Source organism: Miniopterus natalensis, chromosome 6 (assembly GCF_054644295.1).
Source record: "Miniopterus natalensis isolate mMinNat1 chromosome 6, mMinNat1.hap1, whole genome shotgun sequence".
Lineage (NCBI taxonomy): Eukaryota > Metazoa > Chordata > Mammalia > Chiroptera > Miniopteridae > Miniopterus > Miniopterus natalensis.
The window spans coordinates 89,698,799-89,710,044 of record NC_142086.1 but is presented as its reverse complement, the minus strand read 5'-3'; positions in this window follow the sequence as shown (position 1 = coordinate 89,710,044).

Here is an 11,246-nt window from a genome sequence, read left to right as displayed (position 1 = left end):
CGAGAATGACAGGAGGTCCTGGGGCCAGGGGCCAGTGTTTCCAAGCATTTGGTCATGGGCTGTGCAAAACCAGGTGGGACACTGGGGGACTGGGTCCTTGGCCTTGAACTCTGAACTGCCCAGGTCAGCTGGTGGTTAGTGCTGGACCGCCAATAGATTTCTAATTTCATGAGCATTGCCGTGAACGCTCCCAGCTTGCGGCAGAGAGGAAGCCAGGACGATTGCCCGCCTTCCTCCCAGGCATGCCCGCCAGATGTGACCGCCACCCTCCTCTGGGAAGAGGCAGCGGTGGCGCCACTTCTCTTGGTATCTGGATGACACACGTTTATTGTGAAAGATCAGAATATGCCACCCCCCAGAATGCAACTTGGCCTAAGGACGATCTTGAGTTAAAGGCGACCGAGAACCCACTGTTCAGGGGGAGTTCTCTGCCCTGCCTTTATCTGCCTTTGGGCAGGGCATACATTTCCCTTTGAGAAAGGTGCCCCACACCCCCCAGGGGGAAGGAGAGGATTCTTATCATCCGAGACAGGAGTTAACACTGAGATGAGTTTGCGTAAACAGACCTCACTAGAACAGCGCTTATCTTCCATTGGCTCCCCCATGTATTTCCTAGTAACTTCCCCACCATTTATCATCTCTTAAGGCCTGAGCCCTCCTTCCTTTGTCGAAGGGTATGTAAGCCCCGACGTCTAACCACTGTGCGAGTTTTACTTCTGTTCTCTGAACTTCATAAATATTAATAGAAATTGTGTCCCCCTTCTCCTGTCCACGTGTCTTTTGTTAGTTTAATTTACACGTCCCTAGTACTGAACATGAGAGGGTAGAGGAGAAGTTTTCCCTCTTCCACGGCTGATTGGAAGAAAACCCTAGTGGCACGTGTGTCATGTGAGTAGGTAAATGTTAGCTATCAGCCTTCTCATTTTTCCATCTATTCCTTCCAGTTTTTCAAAAACACATCACTCACATTCTGCCTTCGCCACACAGCCTGCTCTGCCCAGCAACCGCTGACCCTCTCGAGGACAAGACGCCTTTTAAAAGCTGCACCTCCCGCTGTCTGACTCAGAACTCGCCCGCACCTGGGGGCGCAGTGGGGTCTCCACTGCCTTTCTCTGCTCGGGGCCTTCTCTCCACTTCGCAGTGTAGCCAGACGTACATTGTTTTTTCCTTCACAGGATCCGCTTTACCTCTTCTGTGTGCAGGAGGAACCCCCTGCTAGACATTGTCCTGAGCCGCTGCCCTGCCTGTGTCTGTGCTGTTTTCTAAAATCCTAATGTCACATTTAACACCCTCCTCTTAAATGTTTCTAAATTTTGTTATTTTTCCACACTGTAATTTTAATGTTACCTCATCTCATATTTGATTAAATCAACACTATTGTATGTTTTTATTTGTTAATACATCTTAAGTCTTGACAATTGAACAAAGTTTTAATGCTCCCAAGGGCAAAAACAGTTTTATGTTGGTCCTGTTGGTTTTTGTAACTTTATGTTTGTTTGTTTGACTCCTAGACAGAAATACTCACAAGGTCATAGGCAAAGCAAGAATTCATAAATATTTTGTTTATTTGAATCTAACTGAACAAAAAAATGCCCTTGTTGAAATTATTAGATACTTTAAGAAAAAATGGAAGTGGCATAAGGAAAGAAAATATCTTTTAATTTTTGGGAGCCCAACCAATGAAATAATATCCCCACCTTCCAGAAATATCAGGAACCTGTAAACATGGCCTTCCAAGGACAAGGGACTTCACAGATATGACGAAGTCCATGCCTCTGACATGGAGAGATTATCTGGATTTTCTGGGTGGGCCCTAATCCAACCATAGGATCCATATGAGAGAGGCTCAGGAGTGTCAGACGCACAGAAGAGGGCCTGTGAGAGTGGGGCAAAGACCAGTCAGTGTGCCCCGTCACAGTGGAGGAGCGACAGCCACCGGAAGCTGGAGGAGGCATAGAAGGGTCCTCCCAGAGCCCCAGGGGTGCTCAGCCCTCTGGCACCTTGATTTCGGCCCAGGGACATTGTTGAACTCTGGCCTTCGGCGCCACGAGAGAGCACACATCTGTCCTCTCATGCTCGGGGTCATTTGTGACAACAGTGATAGAAAACTAATCTAATCTGTCATCTTGAATATCTTCTCATTGTGTGTGTTTATATTTCTAATAAAAATGGCATCTTACCATGCACATTTTTTTGGTAACATGCACTTAAATATCTTATATAACATCCTGGAGACAATTTTAGGGGCTACATGGAATTTAATATGTGGATAATACAGTTTATTTCACCAAGGCCCAACTGTCGCAGATTTTATAAGCTCTTGCCAATTCTTTGTCATCATAAATTATATTGAATAGCAGTCACTTCAATGAAATCTTTGTGCACATCCGTGATTGTCTTAGGATAGAAATCCTGAATGTAGAATTTCTAGATTAAAGATAGATACAGTTTAGAAAGCTTTTCCTACTTATCTGGTATATCAGGCCTCACTTTTATTTTAATATGTAAATTTCAGTAACTTAAGGTTCCCATGGGCAGGGTAGTGTTCGGAGATTTCATCGGCCCCGGGTGGAGCACCTTCCCTGCTTCTCCCCATCTGGCTACCACGTGGCTGCACCCACCCCGGGCTCCACCTTGGGGATCACTCTGCCTCCATGGCAGGCTCCCATTATGAAATGAAGTCCTCACTTCTAGGGTGCTGTTTCCAGAAGCTTCCAAAGTGACAATGCTCAGAGTGCCTCGTCCACACTCAATCCCATGCTGGAGCTGTTTGTGTGGAGGGCAGAATGGCTTCCCCCCGGGAGACATGCCACCTGTGGACATGGAGGCCACCGGGCCCTTCCCCCACCCAGAGGCCGGCTCTCAGCTATGTAAGCAGCTCTTCAACTTTTCTGTCACCCATGGGCCCCGGGGCCAAATGCAAACCAGAATGAGCCTGTGAATGCAAGTAGGGCAGGCTGGATGTGACCACAGGGAGGTGGCAGGGCGGCGGGACCCAGGCCAGCTGGAGCGGTCACCTGCTTCTCTCATCCACACCTGCAATTGTTGACTTGTGGGAATGAGGGCCTGGCACAGCCAGACGGGCAGAGTTTTCCAAAGGAGCCAGAAATCTCCATCTCTATGTAAAATATCTACATTCCTAAGTGTTGAAAAGTTGTGTTGAAAAGTTGTGCAATATATTTTAATACCGAAGGGCAAAGCAAGATGCAGTGGCCGCTCAGTCTTGCTCAGGGCTGTCTTCCGAGTGCCCCCTTCCCCCACCCCCAGGTCATCTCCCCAAAGATCTTTTTTCAGCACCTTGGAGCTGAATCTCCAAACATCTCCATGTTAGCAGGGCCTTTCTTTACCTTTTTATAACCAAGCATCTCTCTGGTACTTTGAAGAGACTTTCCCTCTGCCCTGCCCACAGTCCCCCACATCGGGAACTGCCCTGAAACCCAACTTCAAGGCCCTGCAGGAAAGTCGGGAACTTTGAAACAGTGGGATTTGTTCTTTCTTGCTTCTGCCCCCTGAGACTCCAGTGGGATTCGTGCCCATTTCTGTGCAGAAGGTGAGCTCTGTGGAGTCTGCGCTTTTCGTTGCTTCTCCTCAACTCTCCTAGGGGGAGGCAGACATCTCCCTGGGTGGCCCTCCCCTTTCTGTCCCTGCGTCACAGCCTGTGCTCCCTATGACAGCGGCCTAGGGTCAGCCGGCTCACCAGTGAGCTCTGTCCACGCCTGTCTTCCTTCGGCCTCCCCCTGCCCAGGCCCCGCAGGGAGCCAGACTGCCCCCCTTCCACGGCTCTGCCCATCCCAGCTGCCAGGAGGCCCCTCTGCAGTGGGGTTTGTGAAGCCTCTTAGCTGCCTAAAGAGTTCACATCTCTTATATGGATTTAAAAAAACAAACTTTGCTTTGAAAACATTGAGGTTCGTTTCAGTAGCTTTCCCTTGCCTGGTACCAAGTGTCTCGCTGTTGGAGCCTTCAGACTCCTGAATTGCTCAATCCCTTCATTGTCTAGGATGTTATCTCATCGCGTTTCAAACACGCCCGGAAGTTTAGAGGAACCCGCTGGAAAACATCAGAAGGGCTGGGCTGCGTCCAATTTAAATGACCTTGAAAATACAATTTAGCGAGGCCCCGGCTGCTCCCGGAGTCTGCTCTCGCCCAGCTCGCCAGATTTTCGGCTCCAACCTCTACTGTCCTTTAAGCCTTTTCTCGTGGTTCTCACTGCTGCTGCCTTGGTCCTGCCCTGGGTCAGCTCTCAGAGGCCCCTGCTGCCACCTCCCATTCCGGACAGGTCCTTACCGACTCCAGCTCTGCCTGCTTGTTCCACATGCACTTGGTCCTGTCACCCCGGTGATCTCGGATTCCCACGGCCGCAGGGGCGAGGCCCAGCCCACGAAGCCGTGGCACGGAGGCCTTTGTCTCCAGGCTCAGCCCCTGCCTCTCCCAGGGCTCACCCCCTCTGGAGTCATTGGCTGTCCTCAGGGAACCTGAAGTAAGACCCCTCTCTGAGAGAGAAGCTGTAAATCAGAACAGAGGGGATGAGCAGAGAAATCCTCCCAGTTCCCCCCAGGCAGAGGCTGGAGGTGGGGGCCGCTGTTGAGCTTCACGTGTGAGTGACCCGATGCAGCGACACAGCTGAGCAGTGATCAATCAGGAGACTGCAGGTCACTCTGGGTTTTACAAATAACGATACAAACCCGATGACAGAGGCAGACCAGCTCACAGCGATGCCTTCCTTCCAAATGTCCCAGTCTTGCCATCCCAAGCCTTATTTCCACAGTGACCATGGATGAGTCAGGCTGCCTGCGCCCAGAGATGGTGCCCCTGAGGCTCACCTGCCACTGCTCTCAGCCGGGGGCGCTTCAGCTCCCCCGAGGGGACATTTGGAAATGTGCGGGGTGTTTGGTTTGTCACATGACCAGGGGCGTTTACTAGTATTTTAGTGGCGGGGCCAGGGACTCCCATTGGCCGGCAGCCCACAGGACGTGCCCACGCCGTAAGAACTGCCCACCCTAATGCCAGTAGTGCCCCCACGGGGAACGTGGTCTTGGTCCTGACCTTGCTTCCTGCTCTGGGTCTGCCTGCAGGAGGAGTGTCACGCGGGCTCAGTGTTCAGAGACCCCAAATCTAATTAGGTGGCTGGAGAACTCCCCTCCCACCCCAATAAAAAATCCAAGGATGAGCTCCAGTTGGAGCCAGCTGGTGCTTTTGCCATCAGTGTGGCTGCAGGGTGGGTGCTCTGATTGGCTCAGTCTGGGTCCACCTACTTCTGTGGCTGTGTCCTGGGTGTTCCCCAGGGTGTCCGGGTGGGGGAGCAGGGGTGAAGCAGACGGGGTACCAGGGAGACACGACAGTAGCCCCGCAGTCATTTCTCTCCCAGTGAAGTCTACGCAGAGCTTGTGTCCTGACCTGAGCACTGGGTCATGTCCTCCACTGTTCTGAGGAGTCGAACGAGTCTTCAGTCTTCGGTTCAATGTCAGAGACTCAAACCAAGTGCATGAGGTTCCTGGGGCTGCCTAGGAAACACTTCACGCGCGTTGGCTTAAAACAGCAGAAATTTGTTCTCCTACAATGTGGAGGCGAGAGTTGGAATCCGAGAGAGGCCAGGGTTGGTTTCTGTGGGAGGCCCTGGGGGAGGTCATTCCTGTCGCAGTCGTGGCTTCCTCTGACTGCTGGCGCCCATTGGCTTGAGGCCGAAAGTCTCCATCCCGGCCTCGGTCTTCACGTGGCCTCCTCTGTGTCCCTGCCTCTCACATCTCCCCATCTTTTCTTGTCGAAGGACACTTGTCCCTGGAGTTAGGGCCTTTCCTAATCCAGGATGACCTCATCTTGAGTTCCTTAATTACACCCACAAGTACCCTATCTCCATGTGAGGTCACGTTCACAGCTATGGCTGTCAGCATGTGGACGTGTCTTTTGGGGGACACTTTCCCCACCACACTGAGCAATGTGACTCTGTACCCCCAGGAAGCCAAGGTCGTTTTTCCTTTGCTGAGAGACTTGGTTCTCCAAATTCCTAACCTATACCCGTCGAACACGAATCATTCACGACAAACACGCTTTCTGAGAGTAAAGCTTTAGAACAAATGTGCAGATGGAGAAAATGAGCCCAACTAAGCTCCCTTTTGTGGCAAACCTCTTAGAAAAGCATTAACTCTGATCTTCGGTGAAAAGCACGTAGTCAGGGCTGGACGGGGAGACGGTGCCCGGGGTGGCTGGGCTCCCTTAATGGAGCTGGAGAGGCAGCACTCCTGTGACTGTGACCTGCTTTTAGCCACATGAGGAGTCAGGGTCAGAGAATTAAGTGAAACCAACCAAGCTGTGGCCACTGTGGTTTTGTCTTTGGGAGAGTTGGTGAGTTATCAGCAGCCCGGGAGATGCTGCCTTCCATTCATGCTGCCTTTTGGGGGGGGGGGGGGGAGCTCTGAATAGCTGCTTCCTCCTCCGCATGCATTTCCAATTTTATTCTTTTGTTCTTAGAGTGTCGAGAACAGGGTAAGAAATTATTTCTTTGGCTGGTGCTGGTGGCAAGAACTTTTTCAGTTAAGCTAAGAAATTAGCACATCATTAATTTTACTATAAAAGCAATAATGTTCCCCAGACCTTCCCGGGGCCTTCTCCATCTGTCGTCAGGCTTGGCTCAAGGCTGCTTCCTCAGAGAGCCTTTCCCTCTGTCAGACCTTCCTCCCCATCGCCCGCCACCGTGCCCCGCTCCACCCGACGCTCGCACTCAGTCCCCTGCTATGGTTTTCCCTGCGGCACTAGCGATGCGTCGTTGAAGATAAGCTGATCTGGCTGTGGCCTGTTTCCTTTCTAGACGGCACGCTCCAGGGGCGCAGGGACCTTGACACGCAGGTACCAGAGCAGCACCTGGCACGTAGAGGTTTTCAATCAGTGTCTGTTGAATGGATGAACGAGTGTGCGTTCTGTTTCTCCAACAATTATGATAATTTTTTTAAAAATTTATTTTTATTGTTGAAAGTATTACGGATATTCCCCCCTTTTTTCACCATTGATCCCCTCCCCCCCGCATCCTCTCCCCCCAGGTATCCATCACACTATTGTCTGTGTCCAGGGGTTGTGCACATATGATATAAGGTCTTTGCTTAATCTCTCCCCACCCACTCCCCCACCTCTGCCTTCCCTCTGAGATCCCTCAGCCTGTTCCCTGCTTCTATGTCTCTGGATCTGTTTTGTTCCTCAGTCTGTTTTGTTTATTAGATTCCACAAATGAGTGAGATCATGTAAAACTGAATCAGGAAGAATCAGGAAACCTGAATAGGCCAATAACAACTGATGAAATCGAAGCAGCAATAAAACAACTCCCAGAGAACAAAAGCCCTGGTCCAGACAGCTTCACAGGGGAGCTTTCTAATTCTTTAAGTTGTAGGGTTAGAGAGTTCACCAAAAATTTTTCTTGCTTTTTGAGGGAGGCCTGCAGTGCTGTGAACTTCCCTCTCAGAACAGCTTTCACTGTGTCCCATAGAGTTTGGGTTGTTGTGTGTTCATTTTCATTTGCTTCCAGGAAGATTTTTTCTTTCTTGATCTTATTGGTAACCCCTTTCATTGTTTAATAATGTTATTTAACCTGCATGTGTTTGAGGGTTTCTGAGTGTTTTTACTGTAGTCGATTTCTAATTCCATGCCCTTGTGATCTGAGATGCTCGGTATGATTTCAGTCTTCTGGAATTGTAGAGACTTGTTTTGTGTCCTAACACGCGGTCCGCCTTTAAGAATGTCCCTGTGCACTTGAGAGGAATGTCTATGCAGCTTTGGAGTGAAATGTTCTGTAGATGTCAGTTAAGCCCATCTGACCTAGTGTGCCGGTTAGTCACTGTTTCTGTGTTGGCTTTTTGTCTGGAAGGTCTGCCCAGTGAAGTCGTTTTCATTGGAGCAGTTTGGGGACGTTCGTGGGCATCGGCTGGAAGCAAGGGTGAGATTGTCCTTCTTCCCAGAGACGATGGGCAGCACGGCTGTGATTCGGAGCCTCATGGTCGCACCACGTGTGCGAGTGTCCTGGTCACCAAGGCGTAAGGATGCTGGACTATCGGCCACCAAGGTCTTGGCATCCAAGCGGGGTCCTTTTCATCTGCTGACCTTCCACCCTTATGTGTGGCTTTAGAAGTAAAATCTGTGGAAGACAGCGGACCGCTCAGCTCCAACAGGAAGAGCTAAAAATAATTTGCTTACATATTTATTTATTTAGCTCATCACTGACAGTTCTGAAAATACCAAACTGAAAAATGCACCCCTTTCCTCTCGTTGACAACACGATTAAATAAATAACCACTCTACCACGAAGCAATAGTAATAATCCAAACGTGTCAGCTTCCAAGTGCCGATTTCCTGAAATTCTGAGAAACATTAATGGATTTCCAAGCTGATGTATTTTTTATTTGGTTTCTCGCTGTCTTCGGGGGTCTCCAGGGAATAGTCACATAGTTTTCTTATGAACTTTGTTCACTATAAAAAGAACCACTCATTTTTTTTTCTACCCTGGATGTTGGGAATTAGTGTTATGATCTAAAATGCAGTGAAATTCCATGTTAATAAAATGGCTTGATGTTTTACCCTATCTTGCACTGCTTTTCCACACACATTTCATGTTCTATGTTATAAATATCTTAACTTACTACAATTTGTCCCATACTTAGAAAAACCTATTTAAAAAAATACCTAGTAAATGACCTGCTCGCCCATCAGTATTGTGTTAATATTGTACTGTGCCTTGGAGACCGTAGCGGATGAGAGTTCTCGTGCCAGTTCCTAGCAATGCTGCGCCTTGGAGAGACCTAGAGCCCTGTGCCAGCAAGCGCGGCCTGGCTCCGGGACCGAGCGCTAAGTGCTTCGGGTCTCTAGAGAAACGTCCTGACTCGCTGGGCCCAGCCTGAGCGCCCAGCTGGGGCCCGCTCGGCCAGAAGCCCGGCCGTGGGAGTGAGCGAGTTCGTGCTCCCTGCTCTGTTCTCCTGGTGAGTGTTGCTGTTGCCAATGGCAAAGTGCAGGGAGCGCCCCGAATTCATTCCCTTCCACCTTCCTCTCCCCTGAGCAAACCGAAGGCCGTTCTGCGGCGGGTGAGTCCGTGCCTCCCAAACTCCAGAGAATTCAGGGACAGCAGATCGCTTTCTCTTTAAAATGGAAGGATGGAACCCTTCACCAGGAGCAGAAGCCGGTCTAGCAAGGACACACAGCCCGCTGGGCTGATCGGCTCAGGCCCGGCCGCTCCCGGTGTCACCAGATGGCCTCCAAGATCATTTCTGCATTTGCTAAACTGTCTACTCAAATAGTTTCTATAATGCAGTTTTATTACTTAGTAACTTCTTTCATTCTCAGCTTCTCCTTTAACAAGGAAAACAGAGACCTCAGTGCTCACAAGCAAATCACTGTTCTGTTTGGTCTAAAGTTAGATGGGTGGCCTCCAAGGAAAAGTCCCTTGTAGCGTTTTCCAGGGAGAAAGTGCTGCACCAAGAAACTGTGCTCTTCCCCTCCTTCCAGGTGCCTTTATGGCCATTATTTATTTGGGAGGATCATATTTCAAGGAGGACTTTTTCCCTAACCAAAGGGGAAAAATACAATTCTTATTTAAAAAATAAATCCAGCAAGCCCAGACCCAGTAGGATGTCCATCCTTTCCAAGCTGTGACATTTTGAAAGGGGATTTGAATGGGTGGGAGTTAGGCGGAGTGGTAGCTTGTGAAAGCAGCTCGCTGGACACAGACCCGTTCGGAAAGCTTTTAAAAGGTGCATTATTTACCTACTGGAGCTGTCCGATTCCTGTGTTACTCAAGGGAAGGCAGATTTTCTCTTTTTAAAAATCTGGCTTCAGCTTTCTTAAAACAGGCTATTGACCGGAATTGATGCAGTGGCTTAAAAAACACAGCCGCCCGGCCTCGCTGGTACCTAAATAAGTTGTCAGCCCAAGGTCATGCCTTCCATCAGCATCGGAAGTTATTTTCAATTGGCCTTTACTGAATGTGAACTGCCGGAGGCCAAAAATATAGACATGGCAACGTCTTCGGGACTGGACAGGAGCCACTCCAAGCAGCTCCCTAAATCCATCAGGTGTCCCTCCAGGACTTGCAGACAGGAACACATTTTGAGTGTCCAGGGTTACAGACCTTGATTATTAAAACTAACTAATTTTGTTTACATGTAACTGATTGTCATATAATTTAAGCAGAATTGAATGTGAAGTGTGATTGGTCGGTACCTTGTCCTCTCTCTCTTGGGCAGACCAGTGCTGTCGCCTGTGACTGGCTCTTCGTCAGAAGCGTCCAAAAAAAAGTCCCGGGTGCTCAGGTGTGACTGTGGACCTTGTTCCTCAGTGGAACCGGCACATCACAGAGTCTGTGGGGCTCACGGGTGTAGGTACCAGCATGGCAGACGGTTCTGGGCCTGCTTTCTCCGGGATGAAGGTTTAAGGGTACATCTTGTGTGGTCAGGAGGATGGGCACTGCCGTTCACAGCCCTGAAAATGCCCCTGCACAAGTGTTCCCCTCCCTGCCTTGGCAAGGTGCTGCCTCCCTTCTAGTCTGGCTGTAATTACCCCGAGGGAAGGGCCTCAGGCAGGGAACTCTGAGGGGCGTCTGGGTTCACAGAGGGCTTCTATATGTGCTCCACCCTGCAGCAGGGCTGTGTGCTGGGTGGGCGCCCGCTCCCTCCCCGGCACAGATGGCAGTTAAGCTAATCGCCCTGTGGAAAGGCCTGCCCCGTCCGGCCAAGGTGGGATAAGACAGAGAAGTGATCTGTGGGCTTAGGGGCACTAAGGCAGAGGCATGGGCGCAGGGCAGCGGGCGTGGGCACAGGATGCTGGGTGGGGGGAGCAGCCAGCAGCTCAGACCTCGGTGGGGGGAGTGCTGCCCTCCAACAGTGGCCCGGGTCCCGCCAACAGCTCTTGTGCCTGTTCTTTCTGTGTGGACACGCAAGCAGGATTGTACCTGCGTAGGGACGGAAATAATAAGGGCATTACACTCACTCTCAATTTAAAGAGGGATTGAGGACGAAAAGTCGTCCTGAATTATAAAGGAATTTTCTCCTATTCCCTTGACCCGAGGTGAGACCTGGGTCCCCGGGTCTCACCATTGATGTGACAGCTGCAGTCTCCTGTATAGTAAATGTCCCGTCGGGAGACTTCCCCAGGCAGCCGAGCGACGGAGAAAGGGGATGAGTCTGGATTTGGGGGTGTGGTTCTTTGCTTCTTGGCAGGCCAGCCTAGACTAGTGTGTAAGGAAGGTGACAGGGGTGGGCCACAGGTAGGGTGACCGT